The 23,989-nt window shown below is 35.8% G+C and overlaps 1 protein-coding gene across 16 annotated transcripts in view; it reads left to right on the top strand.

The window, feature by feature from the left end:
• ADD3 (adducin 3) overlaps positions 1-23,989 on the top strand; it is a 116,465-nt gene that overhangs the window by 41,435 nt on the left and 51,041 nt on the right. For 2 of the 16 annotated variants that reach the window (XM_010969780.3, XM_045506629.2), the window contains exon 1: positions 22,517-22,592. The exons of the other annotated variants lie outside the window; for them this stretch is intronic. The gene's annotated coding sequence lies outside the window, so the exon portion shown is untranslated. Of the gene's footprint in view, positions 1-22,516; positions 22,593-23,989 lie in introns of those variants that run through there. 16 annotated transcript variants of the gene reach the window in all.

Here is a 23,989-nt window from a genome sequence, read left to right as displayed (position 1 = left end):
TGATTGAACTGCTGAACTTCTTGCCCAAGTGTTCTGAATTATTTTGACATTGTGTGGATGCAGAAAATGGTGGTAAATCAGTGTCTTTACATAGACCACTCAGCTGCTTGTCACTCTCATCTTTAATTTCAGAAATACTACATGTAGTACTCTATGAACATTAGTTTGCTTTAAAATATGTGTATTCTGGGCTTACGTACTGAGTACAGTGTTCCGTATTTGGCAGAGTTGATAAAAAAATCTGCTTTGTTCCAAGTGTCCATCAGTGAATGAATGGATAAGCATAATATGGTTCATACGTACAATGAAATATTATCCAGCCTTTAAAAGGAAGGAAATTCTGACCTATGCTACAACATGGATGGACCTTCAGGACATTATGCTGAGTGAGATAAGTCAGTTACAAAGCACGAGTACTGTATGACTCCACATAAATGAGACTTACAATTTTGACTACTTGAAGTGACAGAAAGTAGAATTGAGGTTGCCAGAGCCTGAGGAGAGGAAATTAGAAGTTATTGCTTAACAGATATAGAGTTTCAATTTTATAAGATTAAAAGAGCTATGGGGGATGGTAGTAATGGTTACACAACATTATGAATGTATTTAAATACCAGTTAACTCTACACCTAAAAATGGTCAAGATGGCAAATTGTTATGTGTATTTTATCACAACAAAACAAAATTGAAAAAAAAAAGTGGGTTGCCAAACTTCACAATGTAAATTTATTGGGGTGATGGTATTATCTAAGGTTCAAAGTCTTTATACATATTTATGATATTAATAACATTATTTTTTCCTTGATTTTTCATATTACAAGCCTAAGAAAAGCCCTGATTAAGAAAACTAATATACTGAAAGTTTAAGCATACTAAAGTATGCGTAAGAATAGAGGCAGGCGTCAGAAGACTTGGATTTCAGTCCTAATTCTGCCATTTATTAATTCTGTGTTCTTGTTAGATGTTAGTCTGTACCATGGAGGTATAACTTTACAGAGTTATTTTGAGCATAAAGTGAAACAATAGATATGAAAGTGTATTGTAAACTAGAAGGCGCTATGCACATAGAAGGAGCTACATAATATTTTTGTAATCTGGACTTACTTTGTACAGTGTGTTTTATTAGATGACATAAAAGCCCATCATGCCAATTTTCTTAGTGGAATTAGACAGTAATGGTAAAATAGAACACTTTGTAAATTCACACTAAGCACTATGAAATCTTTTGGCCTAGCTAAACATGCAGACTACCGTAGTGCCTGTGGTAGCATATTAGCTTATGACCTGAAGGCTGTTGAATTGCAAGCAGATTTTTATAAATCAGCGGAGACATTAATCCAAAGTCATATCACAGTCTCAAGGGTTCTTAATGAGATAACTAGCTGTGTAACTGTCGCCCTTCCTCAGTTCTTAGGTTCAGGCTTGGAGCAGAAGCCTTAATCCTTAAACTGACATAATTCAGAAAAGGTTCTGATGAGCCTTAAATGTGTATAATAATTAACTCCATGAATAAATTGCATGCTGTCATTACTCACTTTCATTTTACATTTGCAAACTTTCTGTTTCTGGATTGAATAGTATGTTTTCTAATCTACTTGTTCCTTTAGTGAGCAATTTCAGGCACAAACAGTAATATTTATAAAAAGCAGGAAAATGAAAATGAAAATAGTAAGGATTAAAAAAATTAGTCTTGACCTCCTTTTATAATGGAAATTAAAATTATTTTGAATATGACAGCTCAGCTGAAGTTGAGGGGTTTCCCCTCTTTCACTAACAATAGTAGACATAATTTTTAGAAATAGAATACCTTTCCTGATGCTTTGGGAAAAAGTGGAATAATTCCAGGATTTGGAGTAGAAAGTGAAAAATTAACTGTGGTTTAGAGTGTTAATTTGTTCTGGTCAAGAGTTAATAGAGGCAATGGGCAACGGACAAATCCAATTTTCATCTAGCCAGCAATGAATAAATTCACAAAAGTATTGAATTTGAAACCACTGGTATAAATTTAAAATCTAAGATCCCTACCTCTAAACCCTGCCAAGTGAAACTTGAGGGAGTTACTTTATAGTCCACCTTCCTGAGAGGTACCCTCATCATACATCTAGAGCAAATAGAAAACGCTTGCTTAGTTTTCTTCAGCCTCCAAAGGTACTGTTTGGACAGTGGCTACACTAGTGGGAAGATGGAATTATAATTAGATTATTTTGGTTCTTTCCAGACCCATGTCTTCTTAGAAAGTTGTTTGGATTCCTGTGGTCAGTGTTATAAGGAAACACTAGGTTATTAACAGTTTCCAGTGACTTCCTCAGGAGTTCCTTTGGTTGCAAAATGTTTTGATGCCTTTGTTGATAAGAGGTGGGGTGCAGGTAGTGACTCAGTTACACAGATTCTTAAGAAATCTGTGATTCTTGCATATTCTTCCCTCACACCCCAGTCTTCCCCTTCACTACCCCATCCCACCCAACACTTTTCTAATTGGTTATTATGTGACAATTAACTTTTCTCTGTATTGAATATTTTACATTGTTACATATCCAAAAATAACTGCCAGTGATTTTTCCCTAATAGTTTGCTCTAGAAAATTCTCCTTCCTTTGAAAAGATGCAGGAAAGCGTTTTTACTTACCCAAGAGGTGTTTTTGTTTTTTGCCACTAGATCTTTTCTCTCTCTACTCATAGATGAGAGAAAGATGTCTTAAACTTGGAATGTATTCTTTCTAATGTGGATTGAACTTTATACATAAACAGAACAAAAGATATTAAATATATTGTTCGATTAACAGGCAATATACTATAATGAATGGTTCTACCATCTTAGAAATGGTGATTTTGTGGTTTCTGTTTGTGTATGATGTTACTTTTCCAATATGTTATTTTTAAATCATGGACTATTGCCAAGTACATTCTTGAGACATACTAATGGGACATGCTTAAAACGTTTAGAATATTCATGTTGAAGAGAAAAGATGTACACTAGAAACTGAGTATGGTGGATATTACAACACATGGTATAAATACTGAAAAATGCTTGTGACTCACATGTGAGATGAAACCAACCAAGAAGACACCAGTGACATGCCTAAAGGATTTGGCCTAAAATCTAGTGGGCAAAAGGCTTTTGGATATAGTAGACTGGAAGAGCACAAGGTTTTGTAAAGTAGGTAATGACAGACTTTCTAGATGCAACTTTTAAGATACATCAAGTATGTTCTCCAGAAAGATCTGTGTAGGTCTTGAGTACTAGTGAACTAGAGCACTAGGGAACTCTTTAGAATTTTGTAAGTTAGTTTTTACTTTTTAAGTTTTTTATTGAAGTATAGTTGATTTACAGTGTTATATTAGTTTCTGGTTACAGCAAAGTGATTCAGTTATACATATATATTCTTTTATATGCTCTTTTTCATATGGTTTATTACAGGATATTGAGTATAGTTCCCTGTGCTATACAGTAGGACCTTGTTGTTTATCTATTTTATATATAGTAGGTTTTATCTCCTAATCTCAAACTCCCAATTTACCCCTCCCCCACCCTTCCATTTTTAATTTTTAATGAGATACTTAAATGCAGGGAATATTCTTTCATGGGAAAAACTTAGTTCCATTTTGCTCTTACTAGTTGATTTAAATTGCTTTTTAAATAAACATATAGAAATATGAAAATTAAAGGGACTATATTTTGCTTTATAAAGGACTTTAATTTTGTCTGTCTTTTGGCTTTTGTTCCCTTTAACTCCACAACATTATTCATAATACCTACCTTTGGGTTTGAGCATTTCCTAATGATTTTGCCTGTATTCTTCCCACTGAGAACTGAAATGTCTTGATTTTGGATTTATTTTTCTGAAACATATACTTGAGTTAATGATGCCTAACCCCTTCTTGCTAATTTGGACCCCAGTGTGATTCTTTTGATCCTAAGATTAGAAAAATAATCCAATAAACAGAATTTTTAAAAACAATTCTTATGCTATTATCCTATTATAGAAGCAGTCCCACATGCTTCATGTGTGTCAGTACATCCCAGGATGACTATTCTGTCCCCAGTTTGTGTATCCTAAATGTAGTCCTAGCAGGAGGCAGAAATAGCAAGCTTGATAGTCCCTCTGCAAGGATTATCTTTTGATTAGGCTGAAGGATGAGGGGAGTTGCTGTTGTTGATAGCAAGTAGATCTCACCTTCCCACTGAGAAACTTGTCCTGTACCCCCAGTGAACCTTCTTACTTTGGGCTGGTAGGATTGGGAGAACATAGAGGAATCTATTTCTAGAGAGTCTTTATTTTTATCTTCATTCCATCAAAGATCCAAAGCTGAGAACCAATGCTCTAGTTCACTAGTACTCAAATATGACTATTCTTTGAAGTCATCTAGGAAGCTTAAAAAAAAAATACTGATTGGGTCTCACTCCCAAGGTTCTGATTTAAATAGTTTGGGAATGCAGCCTGGGTATTAAGATTTTTTAAAACCCCTCATGTGATTCTGTTTTGCAGTAAAGTTATAAAGTCACAGTAAAACTTTGTAAAGTCAGTACAACAAAACTAGGCAAAGCGGTTTTTAAAATATGTCCTTCACAACTGTGAATAATGTAAATTTCTAGAGGGCAGGAAGCTTATACTCCACTGTGTCTCAGTCATGTTAACTGCTGTCTAGTGCAGAGTAGGCACTCAGAGAATACTTTTTGTTGAATGAAAGAATATGCTTATTAAGAATCACTACAGTTTATTTAATGAATAAGTCATTAAGCATCAATTCTTTGAAATAACCTGAGCTATAAGAACTAGTGATGTTAGTGGTAAAACATGGATCCTTTGTGTGTGTGTAAGAAAAACAAACTAGATACTTATTTTTTTAAATATAGATAAAAATCCCTGTGTGTGTATAAAGTGCAAACGTGTTCTTAACATTCTCATTAAGCGTATTTGTACTTGAGATAACCCACTGGGACAAAATGATTATCCACTGAGGCTAACTTCTACTATGAAACATCTTGATTTAGTTGTTTCCTCCTTTATCTCTTAAAAAATATTTTTTCTGCTTGCTGTATTCATATATTTTGCTTTTCCTGTGTGTGTGTGTGTGCATACATGCTTTAATAAAGGCAGTGCTTTGTCTCCTTCCTTCAGGAAACACCTTTTTTTCTGTGTAATACAGTCGGTTTTTGTCATTTCCACTTTACTGTGAACTAAGATGTCACCCTTTTCCTGTGAAGAGGAAATTTCCCAGCTGTTCATAAATTGTGGAGCGTGCTTTGGGAGAGAGCAAAATCTCAGAAAGAGTTCCTTCTCTCTGTTCCACGTGTTCTTTTATTGCTTTTTCCATACAGCTGATCTTTTCATTTCTAATGTGTACGATTTAACTGACAAGACGGTGACTTCCTGTTTGAGGGTGAACTCTGTTTTTGTGTGTGAGATCCATGGTTTGGTACTTTGTGAGGAACTGTGGCAACACCAGTGTGCTCTCCTCCAATTGATTTAAAAAGTAAGCTGGAAAAATCAGGCTATTAAAAGGGGGTATTCTTTTGAAAGTAATTCTATATGTTTTCTTGGTTAAAATGCTCAACCACTTCCTCCCTTCTCTAAACACACCCATTTGAGCACATCACTATTTCCTTTGTTTTGAGCCTTTCTTATCTATATATGCAGAGTTACCATTTGCAATATGATCTATTGATTCACCTGAGCACCTCAGTCAGCATCTAAGTATCCAGCTGACTGACTTTTCAGGATCACAGACCCATTCTCAAATGGAGCTGTAGGAAGGATCTGCTATAAATTATCATTGGTCCCAAATATGCTGTTGCTTTTTCTCATGCTCCTGCTAGTACATAGACTACTCTTACACTGCTTCTTTGCTTGGCTAACTCTTATCCTTTTAAATTATAATTCATAAATCACATGTATATAATTTATGTCTCTTAAAAAGTGTGTATACATTACAATCACATGTTAGCTCCATTATGAAATGGTCCCTTTTCACCTCTGTTGCCCTGGGCCTGCGTTAGATACCTTATTTGTGAGCTCACATAGTATCCTGCAAAGGATATAAAAGGATATTATATATTTTAGTTATATTTTGGTGCCATGGAAGGAACTTTCAGAAATGTGAAACTAAAGATCATCCATAGAAGTATGAATTTCTTAAGAGCCAAGGCTGGTTTTGTCATTCTCACTACAACTTGTTTCCTCAGAAGGGTATAGTCAACATAGGTTTTTTTATTTGGGGACATCATGATTAAAGGTTATTCTTGTGGGCTCTCAAAATACTTGTCCTCTATAGGCTTACTGACACTTCGTCAAGGCTATTTAAATGGGTGTGTTCAACACAGGCTTGGTCAAAGGGTGAGTGTGTGCTGGATATGTGAAGTGAAAGGAATAGAATTCGGGCTTGGGAACATTCTGTTTTCTAGATTGCTACTTCCTGTTGAGTTAAGGAGAGTCCTGTAACTTTGCTGTTAGCTGAGGAGATAGTCCGGTAAGGTTGACAGATCACAGCTGTATCCTGTACTTTGTGTGAAAATATACTTGCTTTCCCTCCTGTTCATTTAATTTTTTAAGTTTCCTAATATATTAAAGTTTTTTCCAGTGTTTCACAAAGCAAGAGATTGGATTTATGCCCAGATTAGAATGTGAACAATGTTTAAATACTAGGTTAGAGGCAGAGAGTGAATTAAACATGGGATATGTGTGCTGCAAAAACTGAATGACAAGGAGAAACCCTCTCTGAATAAATTTTTAACAGAAGGTCCCAAGAGCATTTTCTTATTTTAGTGCTATAATTGAAGCAGCTCTATTTCTTTTATAAACCACACAATTCCTTTATAAAGAATCAAATACTTGCTCTGTATTCTAACCATTCCACTATTTTGTTCTCTCAAGGCTTTAGAAAAACCTCAGGATGTTTCTTCTTTTATCCCTTACCACCCTAAAAATCTTTGATTGCCACTAGAACAATACTAATTACTCAGAGCACCTTCCTTCCTTAGGATTTTTGTAGTCTAATGTATGTTTAGGCCTAATATGCTAGTAAGTTGCTCTCATTAGTGCAAATTTGTTTCTTGACATTGGACAGATAGCTTGGAAATGTTTTTCAATATTTCATCTCATTTGCAGTGGAAATGTTTCATTGATGATTCAGCGGAATGATAATCAACAAGTTCCACAGGAGAGAGAATTCTGATCTGAGCATTCTTTCCTGAATGGCAACTTTAACTTTTATGATAAGAGTGGAAGGAGTACTGGGCTGAAGTCAGGAGATAAGTATTCTGTGTGACCTTAGGTAGTGACCTGAATTCTCAAAGGTGAAAAGAGAGGATTGGACAAGATGACCTTTTAGGTCCTTTCAGCTGTATTTGACATTTAGGGAGCACGAGCTCTCTACTAGGACAGAATGCAGTTGTCTCTCATTGTATTAATGGCTATTACCTCCAAATATGAAAGGTGGAAAGAAGCCAGTTGAGCTTTTTGACTTAAAAGGATGAAGCCACAGTGTTCCAGATGGTGAAGCTTACCCAACAGAGCCACAAATTACAGCCAAAGTAGACACAGGTAATGCTGATGGCCTCCTGACATTGTAGATAGTGGACAGGGGCTTATGGCTGACACTTATGTTGGTGTAGCACAGTATGAAAAGAATTTTTTTTTTTTTCGTCTTACTACTAGTTGGTCTTGGGGAAGTCTAAGTTAAGCCTTACTTTAGGAACACAGAATGAAAGCATCTTCAAGAAGTATTTTTGTAAGGAGTGAAGCAAATTGGCACTATACCTCACATCGAGTAAAATTACTGTAGCGCACATAAATGCTGTAATACGCAGATGAAATCCAGTTGCTTGTAGAGTAATAAGGAATATCAATTTGCATGGAGATCTACCACAACAAATGGACTGCCTAATGGAGAATTAACAATTTGCTTTTTTAAAATACATATATATGTATTTTACTGAAGTATAATTGACATACAACAGTATATTCATTTTAGATGTACAACGTAATATTTGTATATGCTTTTTCTCTTGTGTTTCTGCATTATCTTTATCTGGGTAGTATAATCATTCATGTAAATTTCTAGTCTGAGTTAAATTTTTCATCAAACTCATCATAGAATGTTAACATTGTATGAAATCTTCAAGGGTATCTAATTCAGTCCCCTCATTTGCAGTTGAGGAAACTTGGGTCCAGAAAGACTGAGTAAATTAGCCAAAATCGTGCTGTGAGTTAGAAATAGAGTTAGAACTAGAACTAGATCCTGGTTCTGTTGACGACTAGATTTTTATTATCAAGAATACAAACCTCACCAGTGCATAGATCCCAGATCAGTTGGAACCAGAAGTTTGATGACTGAGATTGCTGAAACATCACCCTGTTACCTCACCATCAACCAATGAGAAAAGTGTGCATAAGTGGTCATGCACCCTGTTACCCTCTCCCTCACACTGTCTTTAAAAACCCATCCATCAAGGAGTTCGGGTCTTTTGAACATGAGCTGCCTATTCTTCTTGCTTGGCCTTGCAATAAAGGCTGTACTTTCCTTCACCAAAAACAAAACAAAATAAAAAAACTATCCTTTATATGTTTTAAAGTATGAATTACAAACCACAAAAGTTTTCAAAATGGTGTGCAATTTTAATAAATTACTGAATGAGACTGAATCTTCCAATTTTTTTTAGGAATCCTTTTCCCAGTCTTTGCTCTTTGATAACACCAGAAAATAGCCATCTGCCGACAGAGATAGATTTCCACATCATATTCTCTATCAGATTCTTGCACTGTGAGATGAAATAATGTTAGGCAAAAGTAGAATAACATGAACATAAAGTTTCTGTACAATAAGAATCCAGAAAACTCTCTTATGATAGGGCAAGATGGTATAGCACTGAAATGTGTTAGTTTTGGATAGAAATTTCAGAATCTTAACCCAGTAGAAAATATGATAAAGAGAAACAAAGAATTCCTGATTATTTGCTGTGCATCAGTAATTACATACAGCTTTTTGGTTTTGTTTTATGTGATTATTTAGTTTTGAACGTCAATTTTTAAATGACTGAGTCTTATTTTATATTTAAATGTTTTGTGAGCATGTTGGAAATGTTTCTAATCACTGAAAAATGGTATTAGTATCTGAAGATGGGAGAAACTGTTGAATACATTCAGACAGTGGAATGTGTTAATTCTTTAATGTTGCATTGGCCACAGTGATTGAACATTGTGATCATTTAAGTTACACTGTCCATTTCAGTCCATTCATTGTATTGTTAATGTGATAAAGTAAGAGTATACTGTTTTGTGACTTAATTCTTTGAGAATCTCTTAATTTATTATGCCTCATACTGAGCAGTTAAAATTATATGGATTGCTTAATTCTTGTTTTTATAGGAAATATACAATTTAGTGTGTAGAAGAGCTTGGATTATTTCTTAGATTAAATTAGGAAAATGCTTTGGTTTGTGAAAAAGAGGATTTAACAGTATTTCTGGAGAGCCAATGGAAGAGATCACATCAAGTTTTAAGCTTTTGCTACAGAAAGAAAGGAATCTTTTCTCTTATAAATTGTCTAAATTTTTTCAGATAAACCTTTAAATGAAGTTTAACATAACATACAAACATAAAAGTGCACACATCATAAGGTGAAGCTTGATGAATATGTACAAAATGAACACTGTGTAACCTCGCCTAGATCAGGAAACTGAATACCAGAAACACCCTGATGTTCCTTCTCAGGCATTACCCACTCCCTGCATGGTAGCCCTAATGCTGACATACCATAGGTTGGCATTGCCTGCTTCTGAATTTTGTATAAATGGAATCATTCAATATCTCCTCTTTTGTATCTGGCTTATTTTGCTCAACATTTTTTTTTTGTGAAACTCGTCCATGCTGTTGCATGTTACAATAGCTCATCCTCACTAGGAATGTACAATAATCCATTTTGTTGATGGACATTCAGATTATTTCCAGGTTTTGGCTATTAAAAACAATTCTGCCATGAACATCTTTGTGTATATTTTTGGTGTTCATGTATATGCATTTCTACTGGATGTATTCCTGGGAGAGGAGTGGCTGGATTACAGGGCAGGTGCATGTCCAGCTTTTGTAGGTAATGCCAGTTTTCCAAAATATTTATACTAATTGCACAAGAACTTGTAGTGTTTGAGAGTTCCAGATGCTCCGCCTTCTTTCCAATACATGGTAGTAACAGTTTTTTGGGTTTTATTTTTGTTATCATTTTAAACATATTTGTAGGTAGATAGCAGTATCTCACTGTGGTTTTAATTTGTATTTCCCTAATGACTGATGATGATGGTTATTTCTTTATGTAAATTATTGGTCACTTAGAGAGTCTCTTTTGTGAAGTGCCTGTTCAGATCTTTTACTAATAGGCAGAATTAGATTGTCTTTTTTTATTATTACTGATTTTTAGTGGTTTTGAAAATATTCCAGATAAAGGTAATAGCGCTCTCTCCCCTTGTGAACAATGCAAGGATCTTAAAACACTTTAACTCTTACTCTCCATTCCCATTTTATGTGATGCTTTTGACCAAGATTTTAGTTCCTCCTTCTTTTTAACCCCCTGCATTTGTATTGCTATTGTTTTATATAGCATTTTAAAAATTACTTGTTTACGAATTTCTTCGCTCACTCCTCTATCTCAGGTCTTACTTCCAGTCTTTATTTCTTTCTAAAATTAATCCTTTGAAAGTTCCTTTAATGAGTTTAGAGGACACTTTAGTGAGACAGTGTTTATTTTACTTACCCTTGATAAGTTTTGTTTGATATACAATTCTAGACTGACAGTTACCTTCTCTCAGCACTTTGGAAATATTATTTCTGTGTCTTAACAACTTTTACTTATTTTTTTCTTTTGAAGTCTACTGCAAAGCTAATTGTTAGTCCTTTACAGGTGATTTGTCTCTGAACAGCTCTGGAAATTTTCTAGTCCTGATCTCCTTGAGCATGACCTCTTTCCCCTTTCTGTTTCCTCTTTAGGAACTCTGTCGAGTATATCGACTTCTTTACTCGCTGTGCCTCTTAGTCTATCTTGTACATACTCCCTTTCTTTGTCTCTCTGTGCTTCAGTCTGGCTAGTTTTTTCAAATCTGTATTGCAGTTTATTCTCTTTCCACTTGGGTCTATTCTACTTTTAATCTATTCATTAAGGTTTTTTTCAATTATTATATCAGTAATTTTACAAATCTACTGGTCTTCCTTTATAACATCTTGTTTCTGTCTCTTGCTTCTAAATATTTTTAACATTGTAAAAAATACTTATTTTATAGTCTATATCTCAGTATTCCATTGTCTGCGGTTCTGGGGGTGGGGGAGGTATCAAATTCTACTCTGTTGTTTCTGCTGATTTTTTGTTTAATGTGGTTGGTTTACTCATGTGCTTTGTAATTCTGAATTTTGAACTTGGCAGGGTTTTATCTTTGGGAATCCTTAGGTAGTCTGTTTTGAATGCATCTTTCTCCAGACAGGATCTGTTTCCTTTTTGCCAGATATCTGGGTGGGGACTACCAACCTAAGACCACTTTAGGTTACTTTCCTGGCATGGAGTTTTCTGGACCATACTGGTATGTAAATTCAAGTCTCAAATTCTTGGGAGGATAAACCGGTAGTTACAGATTCTCACGGGAGACTTTTCTTTTCCTATTCATTGTCCTAGAAAAGACAGATAAGGCTTTTGGGGGGGGGGTGTTTTAAATTCCCTTTGTTTGTGAACAGTTTTTTTTTTTTGTCTACCTTTTAAACTGAGGGTATTACCCTTCAAGATTCTGGCTTTATGTGGGGGTTGGGGGGGATGGGGGTCTAATAACAACTCCCTACTTTGCAGAAAGAACTCTCTACCCCCGTAAGTTGTAACTTAAAATCTGATTTCTAATTTAGCAATTTTCTCTTCACAATGTTGAGCTCATCATTTTCAGAAGGGCAGGCAACTTTTATTTTTTCCTTTTGATCCTATTCTCCCTGGTAAATTGACTGACTGTGATTAGGAATTCTTTCATAAGTTTTTAACTGTTTATACTGCTTTGTGATGTATGTTTATATTGTTTTGTGATGTAATTAAATGTCTCGGTTTTTAAAATTACTGAAATAAAAGAATATTTATTTCTATGAGTATTTCTTAATAGTGGTATGATCTACATAATGACTTTATATTGAAAGAAGTTTGCTCCTTTGAACCCTAGCTACAAATTCTTGTTTTTAAACCGGTGAGTCAGAATGCTAAAACTGCCGCTGGTTGCTCTGTTCTGATGGTACTAAAGACACTGTCGAGGGACGCTGATGGCTTACTTGGTTTATCAGGTACATCTTTTATGTCATGGCAAAGGCAAATACTTGAATCTACAATGTCCCTTTTCCAATTCCTGTAGGAAGGTATTAATTAATGCCTAGAAGAATGAACAGATGTGATTAATGTAAATCATCTGCAAAAAGCTTGAAATATCTCTTGTTTTGAAGGGGGTTGCTTTTAGCTTTTATTTCTGGGGGTGTGGCAAATGTAATAAATAAGTATTAAACTTGAAATTGAAGAAAGTAATTTGCTTCTGGGAGAAGGCCTATGAAAAATCCTTTCTATAATTTCTAGCCACACAATTGGAAAAATATGGTAGTAAATGTATATTACATATTGATTCTACTTCAAGTTTTTTTAAACTTAATAGCAACTCCAGAGGTACTAGTTTGGGCCTTCTTTTCCCCATCGCCCTCCCCTTTTTATTTAAAACACCATATCATTTATTATACTGGACCAGCAGGAATCAGTTTAAAGGATTTGAGAGCTGTTTTAGATTAATGGCTTGGCAACTTGGAAATAGCCCACTGGAGTCACAGTCCTGCTTATCTTGGAGTAAGCTTTAAAAACTCAGCCATTGAGAATTGTTTCTATAAGCTGCCAAATTGAAAGTTGGAGTAAAGAAAAACTACACTGACCCACATCCCCCACAATGCTTGTCAGTGAGCTTTGTGGGGATCTTCTTGTTTGAAGGATGGCACAGTCCACAGGATAAAAGGCTTTATCATGACAATCAATAAATAATGCAGCTCTGGATTTCCATGGGCTTTATAGTGTTTTTCCTCAAAGGTCTCAATTTTTCATGTTCATATATAAGATACTCTCTTTTGTTGTTTAAAATTTTTTAAAGTGTTAGCCATTTATCATATCCTAACTTACTCTGTGTTAAAAAAAAACACCTCTTCTTTTTCCTTCTCCCACTTGTAGGGTTGCTCAACCTTTCAGTTAAACAAAACCAAAATTGTTTACTTGCTCACAGCATTCCACCCCCTTGAAGTAAGCCCTGCGGCTGCCTGTGGGGCCTGGGTGTGTACTGCTGCCACGGTTACTTGATCTTCCTTATCTCATCACTCGTGGCTCCTTAGATGTCTCTTCATCTGCTTTTCTTAGCTCCTCCTTTTCCCTCTTCCACCCAGTGTTTGTGCTGCTCTAGTCACCTCCCTTCTCAGAGGCTCAGGAGCAGTTCTCATGAGGTTGTTGGTGATTTGTTCTTTCTCTAAATATTCTGAGGAAGTTACTTAAACACTGTCCAAAGATACGTATTTCACTGAGGAATTCCTACACTAGGATTAAACCTCTCAGTTTGAACATTTTGCAACAGTTTTTTTTTCTTTTTTGTCAGAGCTTAGTTGTTATAGGTGTGAATTCATGAATATAAAGTAGACAGCCCTTGCTTTATGTAAAACAGGTGCTCTAAAAAGGTGGCTGTATCCTAATATAATATGTTAAATGCAGGGGAGATTACTATTTAAAATAACCTGGCAAGGAATCTTTTAGGAATTCACATAATATTAAGTGATCCTACTTAAATTTTTCTGTTTTAGATTTTATTACTTGTTGTCATGTCGTGTGTGTTGTAAATGATGATCTTTATAATAATATTCTCCATAAAAATGGGGAGTTTGTTACTTAAAAGTACTTTGATATGAAAACATCTTTTTTTTCTTCCTTTTTCATTTGGAAACGTATCTTAAATGTTAACCTTATGGCATTTTCACATCAGTAATAACTTAATCAAAATGGGTGGTCTGTTCTCAGCAATTTAACAGGGCATTCTTTTCACCTTTCATCAGATTAGTCAAATTTTCCAATCCACAAAAGTAATCTTTCTTGTAGGCATCAGCACCTTCCTGGGCCAGTGAACTTGAGCATTTAGGAGCCTTACAAACACAATCACAATGCTTGTGATCAATTGTGCTTTTCTCTTTTCTTCCTAGGCCCTCCCATTAAATCTACTATGCTTATACTTGGTACTATTAAGGCTTTGAACCCATAGGGTATGGTGTATCTGTGCCAGGTTGACCATGTCTTTGTTTACTGACTTTGGTATTAGCCTAGAACATTCTTAAGCCTCCTTTCATGATGATATGGTAGCAGATTGCAGTTTGACTGCCTTCAAGATAATTGGTCTTAATTATTTCTAAGTCATTAGTTAGTGCAGTGTAAGAACAAGCATTGGATATAAATGGCTTTTGAGTTTCTTTTCTTAGCATGCAAGTCAAAAGATTAGTGTGAAAGCAAAAGCACAAGACACAAAACTATGGTTTGCTAGTAGATTGCAGGGTTCCTCTTGCTTAAATTATATAAGCCGCTGCAAGCTATTAACTAGTGACAGTTTTTATTTCCTTTTTGTGTTTGTTGCAATCCGTGATACTTTTATTTAAAGTAAAGCCATGTGGTAGAGGTTTGTTAAGAAGTATGTTGTCCCTGCATATCTTTCTACCCTCCACCCCCCATACCTACTCATTCTTTTAAGGCCATGCTCCAATGTAACTTCCCAGGAACCTTTCAAATTGGCTCCTTTCTCTGAGTCTGTAATACATCTATTATAACACAGAAACACAGTGTACTGTATAATTCTTTAAGAAGCTGTATCTCCTTTCTTCCTCCCCCAAACCCACTATGTCTACGTTGCTAGTATTTTAGAATTAGGGGTCATGTCTCATTCACTTTTTGCATTCTCCAGCTGTACGACCTCCTCACTTGTAGCATATAACAGGCGTTGAATGAATTGCTATTAAAAGAATAAATGAATTTAAGCAGAAAAGTAGAAAGATTAGTTGATAAATTGACTAACCACCTTAGAATTTAAAGAAAAAAATTTTAAATCTAAAATCAGTACAGCTATAGATTTGGCACAGAACAAGTTGATATTCTCCAACTTTAGTAATACTTGGGGGCAGGAAATATAATGCAGTAAACTGAAGTGCCTCTAAAATGTGAAGAAGAGATGTGTTTATGGGCCACTTTTGTTTTTGTGTTTTGTTTTAATTAAATCTCCTATCATGCTGTCAGTTTGAGGAAATAGAAAGTTAGCAAATCTACAACCATCTGAAGATACTTTCACTGAGGGCAGGTGAAGCAGGAGGGGTTGAGAAATGGTAGTGAAGGTGGGGAGAAAATTTCTAAACCTCTTTCTTGCCTGTCTCAGAAAGAGTTTATGGTAGTATTTGGGGATTTGAAGCTTTTTTAGCTTTAGAGGATGGGCTGTAGTTCTTGTCATGGATAGGTGGCACGTGTTCCAGAGCAAGCTCTGGAGAGGTAAGAATATTAGTTCGGAAAGTCATGTGATTTGTCAACTTGGCCACTTACCAATCTTAACAGTGTTTGAAGCTAAATACTTGAATTTGGGGGATGAGAATACTTAAATTTTCCGAGATTGAAAAAAAAAATTGGTATGGCTTTTTTCACTGAGTAAATTATTTGAAATATTTCTCCAACTAAAGAGATTTTTTTTCTCATATTTAGAAAAAGCAACAGTGGCTGTAGTAGTCCCATACCCTTAGATGGAGCAGATCAGAACAAAAGTAATGTTTTTAACAAGAAATTGCATTTGTTATGAATGTTTCATATGTTGTGTAGCCATTTTATATTTTATTTTTACTTGTTTTCTGCTCTGTTTTTGGACTTTTCTCCAAAGCAAAAATTATATGTGAATGCAGATTTTTTAATAGCACATAAATATTCACACTTTACTTTCTATTCTGTGGGGTTTTTTTTCAATGACGCCTTTGTCATCTTCTAAAAGGTTAATAAAATGCATTGTTTTTGGACTTATTATGCCATGGTTGAGTCAAAGCCACATTTTTTTCCACTTGAAGTTTGGCAACCTCCAGATATAATACAAGCTCACTAGTTTGGTTAATTTTTGTTTAAAATTGGAATAATGCCTAGTCTTTTAGACCTAATGTTTTACTGAAGTTCAACCTCAGCTTTATTAGGCTTGACTCACCAATCATTGTATATTGAATACATTTTTTTAATCCAGAAAAAACTTACTTTGAACATTAACCATATCTCATTCCCAACCTTTTCTATACTATGATTCTTCTGTAATTACTTCCTCTTTAGATCTTGTATTACCTCTTTTTTGTTTTGTTCTGTTTTTAATTCTTTTTGGGGGGCGTAGGTAATTAGGCTTATTTTTAATTTTTTTTAATGGAGGTACTGGGTATTGAACCCAAGACCTCATGCATGCTAAGCATGCGCTCTACCACTTGAGCTATACCCTCCCCCCTTGTATTACCTCTTTTAACAAATAACCATCTATCAAATATTAAATAGGGAAAGGACATTATTCATTTACCATCTGTAATATTTTTTGAACTGAGGGGCTCTGTCCTGCCACTTCTCATAGCATGTGTGACAACTCTGTCAGTGAACAGGCACTTGTGAATCAGTGTAATGAGTGCTGTGTTAGGGTTGAGCCAGAGGCTGTGGGACTTAAGGCTTTAAACGTCATGGTGGAGGCTTCTAGGAGGTTTTCTGTTATAAATCCATCTTTGCCAGGGAGACAAAACCAGGGTGTTCTTAAAGGAGAAATTATAGACTGTAGCCAGAGATGCCCGAAGAAGAGAGTTCATTTTACCAGCTTGGCAAGGCTCTCTGTATCTCCTGAAGCATGAACACCATGGTCAGCATTTCTGCCAAAGAGTTATCCATGTTGTATCATCACCTTTGAGAACAGTTCGTTTGGGGTGAAAAGCCACGCGAGGGTAAGCACTACTCTTTAGCACTCCCACGGATTCTAGGGCTATCTCTCGCTTACGTTTCATAACTCCGGGCTGGCGGACTGTCCTGAAAAGATAAATTCCTACTTAGAACTCACACACCTCTTACTGCCTCAGCTGTTTCTTTTATGTTTTGTCCAGGCCTTTTTTTCCTTTGAATCTCTTGTACTATTTGGTTGCCTCTCAACTGTCTGGGTTTTCTTTAACCCAGAACCTCCTCACACTGTGTGTAAAATTGGTCTCATGTGAAAACGACTTGTAATGAAAAATCACTGCTCTGCTTTTTCTCTCCATTGCTACTAGTTGTGTGACCTTATTTGCTTAACCTCTTTGAGTCCCAGTACTCTGGTCTGTAAAAGGAACATAACGTTACTGCCTGATAGGGTTGTTGTGGGTAGTACACGGGATAAGGATATAAAGCACACAGCAGTCTGAGTTACTCTAGTGGCACTTTAATTGCTTAGTGGCAGTCACTTCTCTGAGAACACAAAAGTTTGCACACAGTTGGCTTCTAATCTCTTTTTTAATTTCATGCCTTTTAATATGCTCTATGATCATCTCCCTGCCCTCCTTTTTTCTGGTGCTTTCCTTTCCTTTTAAGTGTTCAGCCTTAGTCGTTTTGCTACTTTTATCATAACTACCCACTTACCCAGGCATGTCCATTCAGGACATACTTAGGGATGGTTTCAGTGTGCTAGGCTCTGGGGTACAGAAATGCTCCCATTCAAGTAGCGGAAACACATAGAAGCAGCCAGCTGGTATGTAGAGTTCTGTAATGCTGTTATTTACAGCATTATGGCAACACGGATGAAGGAGCTTTCAATTTGTTTGGAGTAGATCAGGAAAGTAGGTTAGATTTTAACTGGGCCTTGAATTTTCATTTGGTGGATAAAAGGAAGATCACTCCAGGCAAAGGGAGCTGTATATACATACACAGGTAAAAATATAAGGTATCCGTCATCACTACGAAGTCAGAAGTCTATGCTTTCCTCCTCCTACCACTCAGTTCTGTCATAGAGGTAAACAGAAAAGTAGTAGCCTTTTTTTTTCTCTCAAATGTGAACAACTCTCATATATGCAAAATGAGAGCAAATATAGGGTAGCACAAGAACTTAGGAGCAATATGGGAAAGTGCATGTCCTTGAACTATACTTTGTACTGTCAGTTTTCCCTCTGATTCCTGGGTTTCCTTCCTTTGATCACTTACTAGATGCCAGGCACTTTACAAAGGTTCTCTCTTTTAATCCATACAACTTTACGAGTTAAGATTTTCCTTGTTTTGCAGATGAGAGAACTGAGATTCAACAGCGTTTAAAAAGCCAAAACCAAAAAAATAATGTTTAAGATGCAGAGCCTGTAAGTGGTTGACCTCTTCCTCTGAGCCAGCATTATCTCCAAAGCTTCTGCTCTCTTCATCCTAAAATGAAGTGTAGCGCTGCTGCCTAAGAGCCTTCAACTAGGCCCATCCAGTAAATTACTGACCGGTTAGTTGGGTGACTGGTACAGGCAGCCAAGACTTTAAGGTTTTTTTCCTTCACCTAAGAGATTAAGTAATTGGAGCAGATGAGTCTCCACTTCTTTTTAACTTTATGATTTCTTCTTAGGCTTCTTCCATCTATTTGTAGTGGAGAATATTCTGATGCACAGGTTGCAAAGGCATGACTACTTGAGGTTGTTTAAAACACTTTTAAAATCAAAATAATGATTGTCTCTGGGGAAGTGGGAGAAGGGGATTGCCTGGGAAGAGGCATGAGGGAATTTTCTGGGGTGAAGATCATGTTCTGTATCTTGACAGGAACTGGATATACAAGTGTACACTTACTTTTCTGCATTTCATTGTATGTAAATTGTACATCAAAAGAAAAAAGTCGTAAGCAAATATTGAACTCTAGGTAATGATAAGCATGCGGAAGTATTTAGGGGGAAGTATACTGATGCTTGTAATTTACTTTAAAATACCTGAAAGATAAGATACATTAATGGATGGAAAGGAGAATGGACAGATGAAGAGATATGTGATAAGATAAGTATAGTAACAGTGTTAATGATAGAATCTAGGTAGTGCATATATGGTGCTCTCTTTAAAATTCTTTAAAATTTGGTGTATATGTCAAATTCTTAAGAATAACATAATAAATACATATATATCAGTATTAAATATTATAATAAATTGTTGAGGGGAAAAAAATCACTTTAAAAATGAGTTCCTCTCTTGAAGGGTCTTTGTTAATGCCACCCAAGGCTTTAGTTAGAGTACCATGAGTTTAAGTTACCCGATTTAAACAGCTCAGAAAGACTTTTTCTTTCCTTAGCTAGCCCTGTAGGTAGGGAGGTTCCTTCCCTTAGACATTTCAAACTAGTCTGAATGTCCCACAGAGCTAAAGCTTGCCAAGCAAAATTCATCTCTGTCACTGTTTGAGTCACTAACAATTATACATATTTCTAGGAGTCACCATGAGCCAGAGGTTAAACTTTGTTCTCCTCCCGTCTCCTGCCCCAGACACATCCTTGATCAGATGACGTTTGTTAAGGGAAAAACTTTTTTGATTTTGTGCTTTGTTTTCAGTCTACCACATGTTTGAGATGCCTTATATTTCTTTTAACAAAACACACTACATGCTCTTACAGCACTTTACTTGGAGACAACCTCTCATTGTGCTGGTTTGTGTTCCGGCACTTGAGAGAGTCTTCATTCTGAAGATTATAAAATGTCGTTCGTTTTTGGACCAGAGAGCTTTTCTTCTCTTCAGTTCTTCCCCTAGTAGTGCCCAAATTGAGTGTCCCATCTAAGTTGTGTTTGAAAACATTCTGGCATTAGCACATGAACTCTTGTGCAGCAAAAGAGGGGAGGGGAGGTGCTTAGAACAATGAATTCAATCATAGGGATACCTAGTTTCTTATAAAAACCCAGTAAAATAGCTAAAATATGCTTTGAATTATTTTCTTCTAAAAATGTCATTTTCTTTTCTCTAACTTTCATAACAATAATTAATCACAAGTCATTTTTAATACTGAAAGCGCAAGTTATTTGACATACTGTGTTTTTGAAAATACAGTATAACAAAATGACATTTTACAAGATTTAAATGAAACAAATATTCAAGATAAAATTGGAATTGGAGGGCAGGGAGGGAAGGGGAGTTCTTCCTTCTTGAGTTGCACATGAACACATACTATAGTTGTAAAGCCTCTGGCACTTAGTAAAGACTATTTTTATTTAAAACCCACAAAACTGATGGGGAGAGGGAAGGAGAAATTTGATTACTTGAGAGTTACCCTAGAAGATTGAATCTGTAAATTTACATGAATCCCTGAAATAGGCAGGTGTATATGGATGCCAAATAGTGTCTGAGCTAACCAAGAAAAACTTGCTTTTCTGCAGGACTGTGGTGAAAGCACTGGTTCCCAACAACTTTTCTTGTTTATAAGGATTTTTTTTTTTAGGAGACTAACTACACATTGGGCAAGCAGCTATGTAGTCCAAAAAGTATTGGCTGGATTTAACGAATTGGGGGCATGTGGATTCCTAAGAATGTGACACCTTGTCTATGCCAATAAATCAGAGTGTCTATTCTTGATACTAAATCTGATGTCATTGGCAGATTTTCCTCTACTGGAAGAGTGGTATTCAGAAGGGAGAATTTTTTTTAATGTATTTTGCTCTCTTTGTGATTGAGGTGTTTTTATGGTGTCTTTTTCTTTGCTTTGGTTTTTTTTTTTTGTTTTTTTTGTTTTTTTTTTTTTTAAGCTATGAAATAATACTGGCAAGTCCCAAGAAAACTAGATCTGGATTTCATTTTGTCTCTTCAACCCTGTGTGATCTTGTGCACATTCCTGACATGTTACAAACAGCTTGTGTCTCTGAATGTGCAGTATCAATTTTCAGTGGTGAAAGCCCCAAAAGGAAACAGACTGATTCTTCCATGCACAAACAGCTGGGCAGTTGTGGATGGAATTAATTGCTGATATATATTGGCTGTGTTTTTCTTCTCTTGTCATTTCCTTTGCAGCTGTGAAAGTGAAGTTTGACTTGAAAACAGACATTTCCAGCAGTGCAAATCCAAAAAGTATCAAGATGGGATTCTTCAAATATAATGTAATATCCAACTGCTACTTTTGTGTTGTTCAGTTTGGAGGTTAGGTGGGGAAGAGCAAGGGATGGCAGCAGGTGATCCATAATTACATATATGGTTGAAAAAATAATTGTATCAGATACTTAGACTATAAAAGGAGTATTTTGGAATGGGTTAACTTATCATATGGTAAGAGTGGCCTCATAATCCAACAAAAGGCTAGATCAGTTAGTACCTACCCCCAGGATCCTGAAAGAAGATGCTCTAGGCCATCTCTCAAAATATTGAAATGTTTAATACTCCAAACTGGTTTATTGTTCCAATGTGAGGGAGTAGCAGTTGGAGAGGGTAATATGACAACATGTATCATTAAAAATATTTTCCTGGTCTTTTCCCAAAGCTTTTTCCATTGTTAGTTTTAAATTCTATGTAAATGATTATATAACTAATTTTTTATATGCTTGAGTATTCCACTGAGAAACCTGTTTTTTATTTCATGGGTTATAGGAGTTCAATTAAAAGTAACTGTTGGTTGTGTCTCTGTGCATATACTGGAAGTAGCAGTAATTAAAATCACCTTGAACAATAATCAAATGTTTAGTAATAGTTTCAATAACTGAAATTTTAGACACTATTAAAGATTTTTAGACAGTATAAATACATCCTACTGAATATCTTATTTAGAAATGAGTCAGAAAAGAAATTCTTTAAATCAAAACATATGGAATTATTTGAAAGAGTGGGTGATCACAAAAAATGTTTAAAGCATATTATGCCTATTAGTGATTTTCTTCAAAGTGATTTCCTGTTTGTGTGTTAATTTCAATATTATAGCAAAGCAAGTCCATAAGTTAAATCCCTTATTCTTGGAGGCAGCTCTTGCTAGTTAGTTGATGAGAAAATATTTTTAGTGTTTGTGCATTGCCAGGAGAGCTAGAGCCCTGGTAGAGAAGGAGAGGTAATGCTTATTGATGTTTGGGTCCCCTGTCTTGGCCAAATAGGCCAAAGTCAAGTTCTAGAGTAAGCAATGTTGCTGACACCTTGAGATATGCAGAAGCTGCTGTTGCTAAACTTAGAAGTTGGCATCGTTGGACTTCCTTTATAGTAGAGCACTTCCACCTAACATTCTGTTGGTTGAGCTGGGTGATCTACCTTGCCTTTTTTTTTTTTTACTTTCTTCACAAAAAGGAAATGTCTATGTTTCATTCCATGGCAGGAAAGCTGATCTACAAACATGAACTTTCCCTCTGTTTCTTTGAAGAGGATTAACCAATTAATTTTGACTCTGAGGCCCTGAAAAATGTTGTGGCAATATTAACGTGCAGTTTGCTCTCACTGAAATCTGCCTGGGTGTGTTGTTTCCCCCAGAGTGGGCTCCACCCTTGCTCTAACCGCACCGTGTGGATATCTCACTGTTTAAAACAAAGTTCATTTTTAGGGCAGCATTGCATGAGAATTGCCACACAAAAACCAGCTTAAGAAATGTACAGCAGCTTCCATTTTTTTTGGTAAGTAAGTACAAAATTGTCTATTATAATACTGATAGTTCACAGCTTGGGAGAAGCACAGATAAGACAGATGATTAATTTTGTGCCAGCTGCTGGTAATGTGCAATATTCTTCTTGGGGAGGAGCCTGTGGCTTTATCCCTTAACTAAATTTTTTCCTACTGGTTTACTTATCTGCCTTTTTTTTTTTCTTGAACAGTTTATTGAATTATTGTTGTTCTTAATTGTTTTGGGGGTGACATTGACTGTTTAAAGAAAATACTGGTAGTTTCCCAAATGTGCTAATTATTTAAGATTAAAATGCTTAAAGTAGTGTTTTGCACTGAATTTATTGGACCCATTGGTAGCATAATCTGGCAGTACTGTATTTCGAAACATCGTGACATGAACTTTGTGTGTAAGAGTGGGTTCACTGAATTAAAAATAGGCAGTATCTAAAGAGCCTTTATTTCTGTCATAATGATGCTTTGTCCTTCTGCTGTTGGGTATTTGTCAGAAGAGTTGGGGAAGGCTGCAGCCCAAAGTTCTGTTCCATGCCTTGTCTGTGCCTCAGTGTTCTTTCTAGAGTTTGTGACGTGAACGGTAAGTTGAACTATAGGAGATTTATTGTTATTCATTGAGAGCCACGTTCAGCAGTTTTTTCTTTGCAAATGGGTCTAACTTGTCGTCTTCTCACATACTGGAGTTCTGTTTGTAGTTGGATTTTAAATGTCTGTGAAGTATTTAATTATGCACTGGCCAAAGTGAGCATGTTGAGAGAGAGGCTGTACTCTGTGATGTGTGTGCTGTTGTTTTTCTCTCATGCATGTTCACCGTGTACCCTTGTGGGGTAGACACACCCATTCAGTACAAGCAAGTTCAGTCATTTGCCTCAGCTGAAATCAAAGGTGACTTTTGAAAACGGCAGATTTCTGTAAAGCTTGCAGGGGTGGCATTGTGTCATCCTTTTGTGACTTAGACATCCTAGCATTTCCTTCAGCTTCCTCTTTGCAACTTGGTAGTAATTGTATTTACCTATTTTCTAACATCATAAGGATATAAGAATAAAGTAAAAGCATGGTATCAGAAAAAAAATCGCTAGTCTGAGAATCGAGAAGTTACTACTTGGGCACAAGTTTCTTCACCTGTAAAATTAGGGATTTGGATTAGCTCTCTAAGATTTTTTCCAGCTTAGAATACCCTAATTCTCTTTGTAAAAGATGCATGCCTATTCCAGAAATGCTGAAGGGAATGTATGTATTAGAATTGAGACAAAATGTTTAGATCTTAACCCAGAATAATTCTTATAAATGACATTAAAACTAAAGCTTTGCTTTAAACAAACTGTGTATCTCAGAAGTTTTAGAAATTTATTGTTTAATATCTGAGCAATTAGATATATAGGTATATAAATCATCT

Source organism: Camelus bactrianus, chromosome 11, assembly GCF_048773025.1.
Source record: "Camelus bactrianus isolate YW-2024 breed Bactrian camel chromosome 11, ASM4877302v1, whole genome shotgun sequence".
NCBI lineage: Eukaryota > Metazoa > Chordata > Mammalia > Artiodactyla > Camelidae > Camelus > Camelus bactrianus.
The sequence above is the reverse complement of the archived record's forward strand: the minus strand, read 5'-3'. Positions and strand labels throughout refer to the sequence as shown.